General features: G+C 38.7%; 1 long non-coding RNA gene across 2 annotated transcripts; it reads left to right on the top strand.

Annotated features, from left to right (window-relative positions):
• The first annotated feature begins 862 nt into the window (after window positions 1–862).
• LOC121135827 lies at window positions 863–2,600 on the top strand. Of its 2 annotated transcripts, none has more exons than XR_005872948.1 (3): window positions 863–1,310; window positions 1,911–1,991; window positions 2,179–2,600. It is a non-coding gene; the product is annotated as an uncharacterized LOC121135827 (long non-coding RNA). The 2 variants fall into 2 exon arrangements; XR_005872947.1 differs by having other exon boundaries at window positions 863–1,112; window positions 2,179–2,597.
• Window positions 2,601–11,216: the final 8,616 nt, after the last annotated feature.

The following is an 11,216-nucleotide window of genomic DNA, read 5'->3' as shown; positions in this document are numbered from 1 at the left end:
GAAACTATTCCCCATCACGTGGCTACAGCAATAAGAAGCCAGCCTCCAAATACTCAGTACAAGAGCTTAAAAATGTTAAAGCGCGGTCTACTTTGGAATTTTCCTCTTTAGGTCTTGCTTCCCTACACTAGCCCATGCATATTTGCTGACAGTTTTTATTATGGTCTTTCCGTTGAAATGCCACTACGTAAGTATCTTCGCAATTGAGTCCACACTTTTTCAATGGCTTTGCCTTTTCTTTCCTCCTTGAGTTGTTGCAGACAAAAATCCCAGGGCCTGGGGCATGCTAGGCAAGTGCTCTATCACTGAGCTACACCCTTAGGCCCTGGATTCCCTATTGTTTATACAGCATTAACTCTCCGGTTGTTGCGTGGGTAATGCTGATGGTTAAGTGCTCTGGCAGCCGGGAGCCCTGGACTATTGTGGCCAGCTTTATTACCGTCTCTGTGAACTCAGGTCGCAGATGACAAGTGCATATATAAATATCCCCATTGTAGCAGAGGCTACCGTGTTTTCCCAAATCCCTGTTGTGAGGTGCCGATGGGTCTGTCCACATCCATCCAGCTCACGCAGGTGAAACATCACCAGGTAGGTGTACACAGTCACATACAATCTTAGCAATGATTCTCGCTACCGTCCTTGGTCTCTGAGGGACTGCAGGTCTAGTGATTTATGTTTAATAGAAAAAAATCCCCACAGTTGTTATACCTGCACAGAGGTTACACTGTCAAATAAAAGTATGCTGTATTTACATATTATATTAAGAAAACAATCTTAAGGTAAAACAGCCGTTAGTTGAAGTTTTTAACCTCCAAAGAGGTATAGCACCACCTCGTGGCAGTTCCTCAGTAGAGCAGCTGTAACGAAAATTCTTTGGTGACTTTAACAGGAACTTCCAGACAGGGAAGTGGCAAATAGATCCGTCTTCATTCAAGGAGAGGTGAAAATTACTTAAATAAGAAGACAATCACAATCCCTGCCGAAACTGTCTTCCTCCTTCCGATTCCGCCCAGGCCAAGAGCAGGTTTCGACTCTCGCGAAAACGATGCAGTTTCATCCTATCCTTAGCTGTATGAGGAAACAGCCTTTTATCTGATATAAACTCATGTTTGGTAAATGTCTTCTCAGAGTTTTATCCTCCGTGCTTCAGCAACTAGTGACATGTGGAACCTGTGAACTCCAATGACCCAGATCTGCGACTGGATTTCAGAGGTTCCTCTGCTTCTGAGGAGCAGAAAACACTTCCTGAAAAATGCTCTTGTCTTTATTTTACCTTGTCATTCCAAAATGATGGCTGTTCTACAGATAAGGTTTATAAAGTGTGTTTTACAGAGTTTAATTATTTCCTCTATCCTTCCTTCCTCCCTCCCTCCCTCCCTCCCTCCCTCCCTCCCTTCCTTCCTTCCTTCCATGGTTTCTCTCTGTAGCCCTGGCTGCTGTCCTCGAACACGCTCTGCAGAGCAGGCTGGCCTTGAACTCACAAAGATCCTCCCAGCTCTGTCTCCCGAGTGCTGGGATTAAAGGTGTGCGCCTCCATGCGAGGCCTTCGCTATTAATTCTTCATCTTCTCCCTCTTCCGATTCAAAATGCAGATTCCTCTCAGATGCAGACTTCGCCGAAAGAGTAATTATTTGTGTGCTTGGTTTAAACATTTCTTAATAGGACCTCACTCAGCTAAGCATTTTTGACAGGAGGCTTTAAAAGTTATTAATTGTGTAAACAATAAATATACAAAGAACACTGCATGTAAGAAAACATTCATGAAGTTTAAAGGACAGTGGCACCCTGCCCTGCCAATAATAGTAAAATATTGAGAACATAAGCAAGCATTCGCCCCTTTCCTCCCTCCCCCCTTTCTAGATGTCCACTAAGAGCAAACTGTTTTTTTTTTTTTTTTTTTTTGCCCAAAGCAAAAGAGTCACTTCCAAGCAGGCACTGGGCTTTGAGCAAATCTGAGGTTGTTCTTGGGAGTCGGCGCTAAAATCTTTTAGGTAAGCAGGATAGTACTAACTGGGTTGGAGTGGGGAGTTCCGTAGATTGTTCTCGTAAAAGACCAGAGATATCGCCAAGTCTCTGTCACAGCCACTCAGCTCTTACTGTGCCAAGGGGCTGTCACAGAAAACGTAGGAACAAATGAGCAGGGTTACAGTGTAACAAAACCTTTATTGACAAAAACAGACGCTGCGCTACATATGAACCATGCTTCAGAGGCCTGCACTGTGAGGAGTCATTATGAAGAATCCATGTCTATGTCTGAACCAACTTCTCCAAGAGCTTCTCCACTTCCAAAAGCTCCCAGATCACGGCCCAAGAAGTGCTTTCTGAGTCAGGCTTTCCCTGGGCCAATTTATGCACAGCCGGTCCCACTTTCCGAGTGTACCATTAAAAATAGGGGCATTTCTTGTATCAGCTTTTGGGGTGAGTGGGCTCAAAGTGTCCTTTTCAGGGACTAAGGAAGGGGTAAATTTGCTTCTGTTTGATTCGGTGCTGTCCCAGTTGTCCGAGTCCTTATAGTATATGACTTTATTGTCGAATAAAAACCGCTAAGACAATGTGTATTTTTTTGAATGTGGAAAATGTTCTTTTTGTGTGTGCTTTTTCCATAATTTGACTACCGTTAGACCACTTTGAGTTTTGAAGATAATATATGTGTGTGTGTATGTGTAGTATCAATATATCTATGCTTATTTCCTAGAAGAGAAGTAGCTTTGTGTCCAAGTGTTTTCTTTCTGCTATCAAATAGCAACTGCTGATCAATGAGTGTGTTTTAAGACGTAGTGAGAGGATATATTCTGATTTCACCGAGCTTTATCTGTAAAATGTCTCTTACTTAAACATATCTGATGCAATGTTTGAAGTACTGCATGGGCGCTGCTTCTGAGTCCCAGGTACAGTCCTGCGGTCTCTCTAACACCCTGCTGCTTCCGACTCCCTATGACTAGATTGAAGTTACCCAACTCTGAGAACATAAAGTTACTGACTTTTTAAACACTTGGCTTTACTTTCTATTCTTAAAATTCAGTTAATGCCTGGAATTCGAACTCAATTGATCTTTCTTGTTATATGTTCTGTTGGGAATTCCTGAAATCATTATCACCATCATGGAATTTCCCAGAGTATTGGATGTTATATTTGCATAATTGCATACAAAGTAATTTATAGAGGACAACAATCTCATTTTTAATAAAACTTAATTTTTAAAAAAAATGTTAAGAAATTTTGTTTGCACAAATGAGATGATCACAATTCTGAAAATATTGTCAGATAAACATAAAGAAGTCAAATGATTAATAAATGGGCAAGTTCCTAAGTCAACAAGTAAAATTTAGCATCACAATTCTCACTGGAGAATCTCAAATCCTTCAAATGCAGAAAGGAAGCCAGGGCAATTATGTGGTTGTTACAAAGAGCCATGCCAACAGCAAACACAACAGCAACAACATATACCAAAATAACAGTACAATTGTTTGAATCCACTCAAATTTCAATCATTTAACATGATTTCAATGTCATTGTTCAGAATTAATGTTCCCAAATCAAATATCTCATCCTGTAAACCCGTGCTTGCTTACCTGGCCAAGATCACCTGATATGACCATGAAGAATGAAACCAGGCTGGTTGAAAGGGCCACTACAAAACTTAAACTGTGGCAATTTTATTGAGAGCAATCGGACATTTTACATCTTTATCAGAAGCATAACATAATGGCAATTGCCGGAATCAATACGGTTGTCGTTGCCAGGATACAATGGCATTTGCAAACTATACAGGGTATACAAGATTAATGCCCGGGACCTAATGTCCCATCAAGCTTCCATGCTTCCTTTACTTCCTAGAGAAACACAAAATGGGCTGAATGAGTCACTGTCTGAAGGAGTGTGTTGCTTTCTCAAGAGCTGGAAGGCACATTGTGCCCCAGGAGACAGACTATAACCTGAAAAAAGCTACGATGCTTGCCTCTCAAGATAGTTCAACACATGGTGCTATTTGTTTTTAATGGTGTGTTGAACTATTTCTCTTATCAAATCCCAACAGTTCAAATGTAATTTTTATCACTTATTGATTTGTCTGATAGCATTGACCAACTAAAATCAAATTTAAAAATCAGTAAAAATTCATATAAAATAATGAACCGATAGGAAGTTGCATAGCACATTTCTAGTTGCCTTTAATGATACTCCTTTGAACACAATTTGACATTCCCAATTTAATTCTCACCCCACAGGTATGCAATTATCACTCTACTAACATGTGCTCCAGTAATGGTGTCTTTAATAAATCTCACCATGCTATCAATTGGAAGGAGACCACCCTTAAATACAGGGTGGGGTATTTGTTAATATATAATTCTTTGAACTTTGAGACTTCTGATAGTCTTTTATATAATGTGATTTGTAAGAAATTTCTCATTTAAAAATGCATCGTTGAAAAATTAAACCCACAAAGATTAAGTATAATATGAGCATTAAAAATCCTCAGTCACAGTGTTAATACTATGGCATGTGGCTTCAAAATGTTCCTGTATATATGGATTTATTTATTTTCATATATTTTCCCTTTGAGACAGGTCTCACCATGTTGTTCAAGCTGGCCTCATACTTGTGATCTTCCTGACTAGGTGTCCTGAGTGCTGGGATCACAAACATGCAGTAGCATGTCTCGACAAAAATATTTATTTCTTATTATCTAAGATTACCATAGACATTTTGTGTGTAATGCAACAAGGCGCTCATGCATATTGCTCATTTTGTACTCTGGAAATATAGTGGTCAGTGAGATGCTCTTATAGGACAAAGGAAAAAGAAGCAAATAGGGATTGCGTAGATACAGAATCACAGTTACATGATCAGGATGAGAAGCTACTTCGGAAAGTGCTAAGCACCACTTGGCCAGTAATGAGCTAGTCTCTCATGAGTATCCTCTAGGTAAGTCCTTATTCCTTCAGTCTTCTCTGTAACCCATTAAGTACCATTTAAATACAGAAAGTGTTTCTCAGGTCTATTTCTAAGAATGTCTAATTGACATAAGAAAAATCTGAAAAACAATTACGACAGGAGACCAGCAAAGTTTCTTTCTTTGTTTTCAATTAACTCCATGTTTATTTTGTATGGATATTTATTAAGTTTATATAAAAAGGTTGAATTTATAATAACCACTTGAAGACAATTCTTTTCTCTCAATCAATGATCTTCATTCTATGACCCATATTCTAGGGTATCCTTTAGTCTACAGCAGACATCATTTCACATTTACTTGTGTGTTGCAGACAAAATATCTATAAGTTTGCTTTAAAATGGTATAAGCAAAGGGTATATCAAAGTTCCAACTTCACAGATGTGCATACTGCAAGAATTGACCAATACTTTCAATATTATTTAACTCTGTTTTGTTCAGATAATAACATTAAATAAAATTCTTAATGTTTATGCCCCAAATCACTTATACTTTCCTTATGTTACCATTGTGACCCTTATGTTAAAACATCTCATATTCAATAATCAGGTTATAGCCACTGTTATTATCAAATGGTAGTAACATCAAGACCTAAGTTCTCATGAATATTCAAAGTATATTATTAACATATTCAAAATACAGTAAGACTGAAATACTGTGCCTTACCTTTAAGAAGACAGCCATATCAGCTTAATTATGTATATAAATGTTACCTATTCAATTCATTAAACTTGTAACATGCATGACAATAAGTGTCAATTCCCTGAACACATTTTGTGAACAGTTTTATATATGGTTGACTATGAACAGGAAGCCTTTTCTACTTGAGCCATTTTTAATTTTTTTAATTTAAATTAGAAACTATTTTATTTTACCTACCAATCCCAGTTCCCTCTGCCTCCTGCCCTCCTGTTCCTCCCACCATCTCCACATCCCACTCCCCATCCACTCCTCAGAGAGGGCGAGGCCTTCTGTGGGGGATCAGCAAAGACTGTCACAACATTTGGGGCAGGACTGAGGCCCTCTCCCCTGTATCTAGGCAGACAGAGTATCCTTCCATAGGGAATGGGCTCCAAAAAGCCAGTTCACTTAATAGGGATAAATACTGGTTCCACTTCCAGAGGCCCCATAGACTGCCCAAGCCCCCAACTGACACCCATGTTCAGGGGGCCTAGTTTGGTTTTATGCAGGTTCCCCAGCTGTCAGTCTGGAGTCTATAAGCTCGCACTTGCTCAGGTCAGCTGTTTCTGTGGATTTCCTCAACCTGGTCTTGGCCCCTTTGCTTATCACTCCTCCCTTTCTACAACTGGATTCCAGGAGTTTGGCTCAGTGCTTAGCTGTGGATCTCTGCTTCTGCTTCCATCAGCTACTGGATGAATACTCTAGGATGACATTTAACATAGTCATCAATCTCATTATAGGGAAAGGGCATTTAAGGTAGCCTCTCCACTATTGCTTAAATTCTTAGTTGGGGTCATTCTTGTGGATTTCTGGGTTTCTCGTTAACACCATAATGGCTCCCTCTATCTAGGTATCTCTTTCCTTGCTCTCTTTCTCTGTCCTTCACCCAACTTGACCTACCTGATCCCTCATGTTCTCCTCCCCATGCCCTTCTCTCCTCCTCTTTCTCCTCCTTCCTCCCCTCCTCCCCCCATGCTTCCAATTAACTGAGAAGATCTTTTCCCTTTCCCCTTCTGGAACAGGGGGTCCATTTTTGTCTCTCTTAGGGTCCTCCTTGTTTCATAGCTTCTCTAGAGTTGTGGATTATAGATTGCCTATCCTTTGTTCTATGTCTAATATCCACTTGTTAGTGAGTACATACCATGTTTTCCTTTTCGTGTCTGGATTACCTCACTCAGGATGGTTTCTTTTGTCCTTCCATCCATTTGCCTGGGAATTTCAAGATATCATTGTTTCTTTCATTGTGCATATGCATCACATTTTTTTATTCATTCTTCAGTTGAGGGGTGTCTAGGTTGCTTCTAAGGTTCTAGTTATTGCAAACACTGCTGTTATGAACTTACTTGAACACTTGTGGTACGAGTGTACATCCTTTGAGTACATGCCTAATAGTGGAAAGGCTGGGTCTAGAGGTACACCAATTCCTATTTTCCTGAGAAAAGACCATACTGATTTCCAAAGTGACTGTACAAGTCTGCATTCCCAATGGGGAAGTATCCCCCTTTCTCCACATTTTCTCCGGCATAATGTGTCATTGATTTTTTTTATTTTAGCCACAATGACAGCTATAAGAAGGTATCTCAGAGTTGTTTTGATTTGCATTTCCCTGATGACTAAAGATGTTGAAAAATTCCTTTCAGCATTTGAGATTCCTCTGTTGAGAATTCTCTATTTAGACCTGTACCCTGTTTTTAATTGGATTATTTGGTGACTAGTTTCTTGAGTTCTTTCTATCAGATGTGGAGTTAGTGAATGTCTGTTCCCATTTTGTGGTCTGCCATTTTGTCTTGTTGACTGTGTCACATTTATTAATTATTGATCTCAGTGTCTGTGCTACTGGTGTTATGTTCAGGAAGTGGTATCTTGTTCCTACAAGGGTACTTCCCACTTTCTCTTGTAAGAGGTTAAGTGTGGCTGGATTTATGTTTAGGTCTTTGATCCATTTGGACTTAAGTTTTGTGCATGATGGTAGGTATGGATCTATCTGCAGTGCCAATATCCAGTTATGCCAGCACCATTTGTTAAAGATGATTTCTTTTTTCCATTGTATAATATTAGCTTCTTTGTCAAAAATCAGGTGTTCGTCAGTGTGTGGGTTAATATCAGGGTGTTCAAATAGAATCCATTGGTCTACCTGTCTATTTTTATGCCAAAACCAATCTTTTTTCATGACTATAGCTCTATAGTAGAATTTGAAGTCAGGGATGGGATACCTCCGGAAGTTAATTTATTGTACAGGGTTTTTTTTTTCCGTTCTCCTGGGTCTTTTGTTTTTCTACATAGAGGTGAGAATTCTTTTAAGGTCTGTGAAGAATTGTGCTGGGATTTTGGTGGGGATTGCATTAAACTGAAAATTGCTTTTGACAAGATTGCCATTTTTACAATGTTGATTCTACCTATCCTAGAGCATGGGAGATCTTTCCATTTTCTGATACCTTTAATTTCTTTCTTTGAAGACTCAAAGTTCTTATTATACAGGTCTCTCACTTGTTTGGTTAGTGTTACCCCAAGATATTTTATGTTCTTTGTGACTATTGTAAATGGTGATGTCTCTCTGATTTCATTCTCAGTCTATTTATCGTCTGTACATAGTAGGGCTACTGATTCTTTTGAGTTGATCTTCTATTCTGCCACTTTGCTTAAGGTGTTTATCAGCTGTAGGAGTTCCCTGGTAGGATTTTTCAGGTCACTTATGTAAACTATTATATCATCTGCAATTAGCAAAAGTTTGACTTCTTCCTTTCCAATTTGTATCCCCTTGATCTCCTTTTGTTGTCTTACTGCTCTAGCTAGAACTTCAAGTATAATATCGAAGATATATGAAGAGAGTGGATAGCCTCATCTTGTTCCTGATTTTAGAGGAATCATGTTTAGTTTCTGTCTATTTAATTTGATGTTGGCTGTTGCTTTACCGTATATTGATTTTATTATGTTTAGGTATGTTCCTGTTATCCCTGATCTCTCTAGGACCTTACCAAAAAAGGGTGTTAGATTTTGTTAAAGGCTTTTTCAGCATCTAGTAAGATGATCATGTGGTTTTTGTTTTGGAGTTTGTTTATATAGTGGATTACATTGATGGATTTTCATATGTTGAACCATTTCTGGGATGAAGCCTACGTGATTATGATGATTTCTCTGATGTGTTCTTGGATTTGATTTGCCAGTATTTTATTGAGTATTTTGCAGGGATATTTGTCTGTAGTTTTCTTTCTTCGTTGTGTTGTTGTGAGGCTTGGGTACCAAGGTGATTGTAGCCTTGTAAAAAAAAGTTGGTAATGAATTTTCTGCTTCTATTGTGTGGAACAATTTGAGGATTATTGGTATTAGCTCTTCTTTGAATTTCTGGTAGAATTCTGCATTGAAACTATCTGCACCTGGGCTTTTTTTTGGTTGGGAGACTTTTGATGACTGCTTCTATTTCCTTAAGAGTTATAGGTCTGTTTAAATCTCTTATCTGTTCTTGATTTAATTTTGGTAAGTGATATCTGTCCAGAAAGTTGTTCATTTCCTTTAAATTTTTGAATTTTTGTGGAGTGCAGGTTTTCAAAGTATGACCTGAAGATTCTCTGAATTTTTCCAGTGTCTGTTGTTATGTCCCCTTTTTCATTTCTGATTTTGGTAATTTGCATGTTCTTGATATGCCTTTGGTTAGTTTGGATAAAGGTTTGTCTATCTTGTTGATTTTCTGGAAGAACCAATTCTTTGTTACATTGATTCTGTGTATTGTTTTCTTTGTTTCTCCTTCATCAATTTCACTGCTCTTGTTTCTTTATTTCTTCCTTGACCCATGAATGGTGCAATTGCTCATTGGTCAATTTCCTTGAGTTTGTAGAGTTTCTGCAATTTATGGTTGTTGAATTCTATCTTTAAACCATGGTGATCCAATAGGATACAGGGTTTTTTCCTATTTTTTTTTTGTATCTGTGTAGGTTTGCTATGTTGCCTAGTATGTTATTGATTTTAGAGAAGGTTCCATGTGGTGCTGACAAGAAGGTATATTCTTTGTGTTTGGATGGAATATTCTGTAGGTTTCTATTATACCCAATTGGATCATAACTTCTGATACTTCTTCTGTTTTTTTTTTTTTGTTGTTAAATTTCTGTCTGGTGGTCCTGTCTAGTGCTGAGAGAGGTTTGTTGGAGTCTCCCACGATAAGTAGGTGAGGTTTAATATATGATTTGAGTTTTAGTAATGTTTTTTCATGAACATGTGTGCCTTTGTATCTGTGGCATAGACGTTTAGAATAGAAACTTCATCCTGATGGATTTTTCCTGTGATGAATATGAAATGACCTTCTTCATCTCTTTTGATTGATTTTAGTTTGAAGTCGAATTTGTTAGATATTAGGTTAGCACATCAGCTTGTTTCTTGGTCCACTTGATTGGAAAACCTTAGCCCAAACCTTTACTCTGAGGTAATTTCTGTCTTTGAAGTTGAGGTATGTGTCTTTTTTTTTTTTTTTTTTTTTGGTTTTTACGAGACAGGGTGTCTCTGTATTGTTTTGGAGGCTGTCGGTCCAGCCTGGCCTTGAACTCACAGAGATCCACCTGCCTCTGCCTCCCGAGTGCTGGGATTAAAGGCGTGCGTCACCACCGCCCGGTGAGGTATGTGGCAAGGTGAATTTTTTTTGTAGTCCAGTCTATTTGCTGTTTTGTAAGCTTCTTGTCCCTTCATTGGCATGTCTTTCTTTAGGTTGGGAAAGTTTTCTTCTATGGTTTTGTTGAATATGTTTTCTGTACCTTTGAATTGGGCTTCTTAATCTTCTTCTATACCTATTGTTCTTACATTTGGCCTTTTCACAGTGTCCTATATTTCCTGGATATTTTGTGTTAGGGATTTGTTGGACTTAAGATTTTCTTTGGTCAATGAATCTATTTCTCCTAATGTATCTTCAACACCTGAGATTCTCTCTTCCATCTCTTGTATTCTGATTGTTTACCTAGCTTTTCTATTTCCAACATTCCCTCAGTTTGTGTTTCCTTTACTGTCTCTATTTCAGTTTTCAGGTCTTGAACTGTTTTAATTCTTTTCTTCATCTGATTGTTTTTTCTTGACTTTACTTGCTTTCTTTAAGAGATTTGTTGATTTCTTGCATTTTTTGGTTTGTTTTTTCTTCCATTTCTTTAAGAGATTTTCTCATATCTTGTTTGAGGGCCTCTATCATTTTCATGGATTTGTGTTTAAGATCATTCTCTTATGCTTCATCTGTGTTGGGATGTTCAGTTCTTGCTAGCATCATATTGTTTGCTGAATATGTTTTATCTTGTTGACTTCCCATAATTTCTTCCAGTGGGTGCTGATGTGTTCCCTCCCTCTCTTGATGGGTACGGGTCCAAGGTTATCTTCTGGAAAGTGCAACCAAGTCTAATATTCTGATGGGTCTCAAGATTGGTGCTGGCAGGTCCGAGACACTCCCTCACTCCTGATGGGTAGTGACAGGACTAGCACAGGTATGTCAGCAGACTATGCATTGCTTGGACTGTGGGGGGTGAGTCAACCTACCTGCCATCCCCAAGGCCAGGAGATCCCAAGAGTTCAAGCAGAAGTCAGCCTGAGATAGGGGCCCATGCTCACCTCTCCC

The sequence above is a fragment of the Mesocricetus auratus genome, unplaced genomic scaffold (assembly GCF_017639785.1).
Source record: "Mesocricetus auratus isolate SY011 unplaced genomic scaffold, BCM_Maur_2.0 Super-Scaffold_100043, whole genome shotgun sequence".
NCBI classification, from domain to species: Eukaryota; Metazoa; Chordata; class Mammalia; order Rodentia; family Cricetidae; genus Mesocricetus; species Mesocricetus auratus.
This window is presented reverse-complemented; position numbering and strand designations above follow the sequence as displayed.